Source organism: Populus euphratica, unplaced genomic scaffold (genome assembly GCF_000495115.2).
Source record: "Populus euphratica unplaced genomic scaffold, PopEup_1.0 scaffold391.1, whole genome shotgun sequence".
In the NCBI taxonomy this organism is placed as follows: Eukaryota; Viridiplantae; Streptophyta; class Magnoliopsida; order Malpighiales; family Salicaceae; genus Populus; species Populus euphratica.
In genome coordinates this window covers 165362-170153 of record NW_011500281.1, presented here as the reverse complement: position 1 = coordinate 170153, position 4792 = coordinate 165362, and positions in this window count along the sequence as shown.

The following is a 4792-nucleotide window of genomic DNA, read 5'->3' as shown; positions in this document are numbered from 1 at the left end:
TCATCAAATCAAGTAATCAAAGCGTTAAAACAATTTGCAAATTTCGTAGTTTCCAATTTTGGCCTCTTAACTTCCATTAATCTATCCAGATTAATCTATCTATTAATTCCACAAAGTAAGGTATGCATCATTTAACTTCCATTAATCTATTCAGATAAACAAACTCTCGTTAAATTTATATACCTCCTCAATACCTCTTAACAAGATATTCATAAACCTTTTTTTTTGTGCTTAATGTATCAACACATAATTATGAGGCTTTTCTTGAAAGAAAACAAAATTTTTGTTCTAATGTTTAAGGTTAACTTCCTTGGGTTGGGATTATTATATTTGTCTTTTTTTTTTCTTCTTGTTTTTTTTTTTTAAAAAAATATATACATATAATTTAAAAACACCATGCATCTTTAACCCATGTAACGAGCTTTCAGCTAATGACTCCCAGACCAGTTGATCTTAGGGCATTAGGTGTTAAGACACCCCTACGAGCTTAGTAACTCGGGTCGCAGATATTGATATGTAGATAGTGTAATGTTTGATTTCCTTAAGCTTTTCTCCTCAACCCATGTAACAAGCGTTGGGCCAATAGCTCCCAAGTCAGTTGACTTTAGGGTATTAGGTGTTAAAACACCCATTCGGGCTTAATTGCTTAGGTTAGGGAGGCTACAAAAACAAACTTATCTACATTTTTATTATTATCATTTTTTTTTATTTTTTTTATTTAATTATATACAATCCCTTTCCCTTAATTGTTACCTTTAACAAAAGAACATAAATAATGTAATAATCTAATATGCAACCCACAATCATATGTTAAAGTGTGTGTGTGTAAATTAAGGTTTAAGAATACATGTTAAATAAGTATATGAGCAGAATTAAGTGATAACAATGCGAGAGTTTGTAAACCTGAATATTTCAAGAAGTATTATAATAGACCTTGTTAAGAATGGTTACTAAGATGCGTCTCAAGAGTCACTTTAACAAAAGAGCTCATTTACTCTGTCATCCTAGTAACAACAATTATGCACATGCTTTATGAAATGAAAAATAATTTTTTTTTTATCAAATACTACCCTCTCCCCCTAACCAAAACGAGACATTGTCCTCAATGTTTAAAGGTAGAAAGATAGAGTATAGAAGATATCACCTGAAATAACGAACACCGACAAACTTGAAACACACTGAAACAAAAATAAGAAATAACAAAACACAATAATAAAACCAAAAGACATAAAATTCACAAATGAAGGCTCAAATCCAATCTAAGCTTTTTACGGCTTTCCTTAGATGACCAAATCCAATCTAAGCTTTTTACGGCTTTCCTTAGTTGACCAATTTATACGACTCATGGAGGGATCAATCACAGGAATGAAAGATTGTAGTTGGTCAATCAATTGTTCAGCAGTAGCAGCAAAGATTATGATTTGTCGTGCAGAAGATGTTAGAAATTCCTGTTCCACAGCATGATCAAGAAAAGACAACAACTTATCATAATAACCATTAACATTTAACAAACCTATGGGTTTATGGTGAATGTGCAGTTGAGCCCAAGAGGAAATATGAAAGATCTCTTCCAATGTACCTAGACCACCTGGTAAAGCAATGAAGGCATCAACATGGTTAAACATTGCATTCATTCGAGCCGATATTGTGGAGACCTGAAGTTCCTCTCCAATTGTTTTCCAATGATGTCCCCTTGTGTTAAAGCTTCGGGGACAACCCCCAAAACTTGACTACCTCCTAAAAATACAGCTATTGACACACCTCCCATTAACCCAAGACTGCCTCCCCCATCCACTAAATGAATCTTTCTCTCAGCTAGCACCTAACCAAGATGATTGGCTGATTCTAAAAACTCCTTTTCTTTCCCAGGACTAGATCCACCGAAAACACAAATATTTCTTCTTTCCCAGGACTAGATCCACCAAAAACACAGATATTTCTTATCTGATGACCTGAGGAACTTGCCATTTCTACACACTTATGTATTTGTTGAATTTATGGTTTGAGTAGAAATGGAAGGAAGAGAGGATTTTATAGATGAGAAATTAGAAGGGCAATCATACCACCTATATGGAGACCAGCTGGAGTCTCACACACTCTCTCTCTCTCTCTTTATTTATTTACTTTTGAAAAAGCATGTGTATGTATAGGTAGTTGTGATTGTGGCTCACATTTTCCCTTGGTTTTACGTCTAAGAACGACTTAAACACCCTCTATGGGCCGGGGATAGGTTTCGCATCCAGTTTTCTTAAAAACTGGCAAACAGGGTCTTTTTTAGTCAGATTCCCAAGACTAAGTCGATCATGTTCTTTATGAAAATGGGGTCATAAATCATGAATTGCACGATGCACATCTCTACTAGGATGCATCTCAAGAGTCAATAGAAGATTATCTAAAGACTCCTTACTTAGGCCATCCTTAATGAATTGTATTTTATCTTCACGGTTTATAGATACCATTCCTAAAGAACGACATTGTGTATTACAAGTCCATCTAGCACATCGATGCCAGACTTCTAGTCGTTTTGCACGACGTTTCTTTGCAAAAGTGCTTTTACATGTTCCAAGCATGTGTGAAATGAAGGAATTAGAGGACTCACCTGATAATCGGACCTTTGCTTCAATCAACCAGCGAATATCTTCAGGAATTCCATGATTCATTAACAATCTCAATCTTGCACATCTAGCACGGTAAATTTTTGTAATCGCATTCTAAGGCAGAGCGGGAAAATACTTTTTCAATTTTTCAAGATTAGTGTCCATATTCAAATGAGAATTGGAGGAGAGATTCAAAGAATTGCACAAATATATACACAAATATCAGTTATTGTGGGAAACTGAAAGAACCGACTTAAGTCACAGAGTACCGTTATCCGCCATTTGTCGGGGTGAGAGAAACTAGCAAAAATCACTCAAAAAGAAACATAAAAACAATGTGAGAAAAACAAAATAATCAACCTTTATCTACAAGATCATTCAAACCAGTTGATTCATTTTCACTAGGAAAATTATCAAAGTAAGCTTTCAAACGATGTCCATTTTCCTTAAAATCATTGTCATTCATTGAATTCTCAATATCAATGAAAGTTGTAGGATTGCTCCATCTTGGTCTTACCTCTCTAGGGAATGCATAGAGTTGAGAATTATAAAACAAAACTTTTTGACCAGTGTCAGCTTTTTGACAATTTTCATAAAACAAAACTTTTTGACCAGTGTCAATTTTTTGACAATTTTCACAAGTTTTGCAGAATGCATGTGTGTCCTTGAACATGGTGGGCCAATAAAGTCCATTTTAAAAGATTTTTGCAGCTGTCTTTTTTGACGAGAAATAACTTCCACATGCTTCAGAATGACAAAGTTTAATGACACTACTTACCTCATTGTCGGGAATGAATCTTTGAAATATTTGATCAGGACAATATTTGAATAAGTTAGGGTCATCACAATAAAAATTATTCATTTTGTTCAAAAACTTTTCTTTGTCTTGATTACTCCAATCAGCTGGCAAATCTCCTAAAGCAAGAAAATTAATATTTTTATCATACCAAGGCATTGGACTAAGAGAAAGTAAGGATTTGTTAGGAAAGTAATCATCGATTGGTGTGATGTCAGATGTTGAATCTGTTGTCACTGTTGACAAAAGATTCGCATCAACATTTTCGGTGCTTGTTTCATCCATGATTTCTTCCTCAGAATAAATCATTTGCAAATCTTCAGATTCATCCAACTCATTTTTACTTAAAGTAGATTCAAGTTGATCATAAACTAATTCATCAATATGATCTACTTCTTGTAAATCATTATCATCTCCAGGTTGCTTGCAAATGTTGAAAATATTCATCTCCAATGTCATGTTTCCAAATGATAGCTTCATCAGTCCATTCCTAGAATTAATCAATGCGTTAGAAGTTGCAAGAAATGGACGTCCTAAAATAACAGGAAATGAATTACATGCTTCAACAGGTTCTATGTCCAAGACAATAAAATCCACAGGATAAATGAATTTATCGACTTGTACTAACACATCTTCAATAATTCCTCTAGGCACTTTTATAGATCTATCGGCAAGTAAAAGAGATATAGAAGTTGGTTTTAACTCACCTAGATTGAGACTCTGAAAAACTGAATATGGAAGTAAATTCACACTAGCTCCAAGATCAAGTAAAGCTCTTTCAATTTTATGTTCTCCAATAAAGCAAGAAATTGTAGGACAACCAGGGTCTTTATATTTCAAAGCATTATTATTCTGAAGAATGGCACTTACTTGTTCAGCTAGAAAGACTTTCTTTTTCACATTCAGTTTCCTCTTCACAGTGCATAGATCTTTCAAAAATTTAGAATAGGAAGGAACCTGTTTAATAGCATCCAGCAAAGGTATATTGATTCTTACCTGTTTGAAAGTTTCAAAAATTTCAGAGTTGTGATTGACTTTCCTTTGTTTGGTCATGGCTTGAGGAAATGGAAGTGCTGGCGGAGAATCAGTCTTTTCTTTGTAATTTTCAGATTCAACCCCTTCCTTACCCTCAGAGATTGACTCATCATCTGTCTCATAAGGTTCAATAGAGGGTTTTTCAATAACCTTATGACACGACTAAAAGATTGATGTCTTCTCCCAAGTGCAGGAGTGTCGAAGTAATAAATAACCCGGCAAGACCGGGGTCGAACCACAAGGAGGTTAATTGTACAAATTATAAAAAAAAATTATAAAACAACAATAACAACAACAACAATAGTAATAATAATAATAACAATAATAATAAAAAAAAAGAAGAAGAAGAAGAAGAAGAAGATGA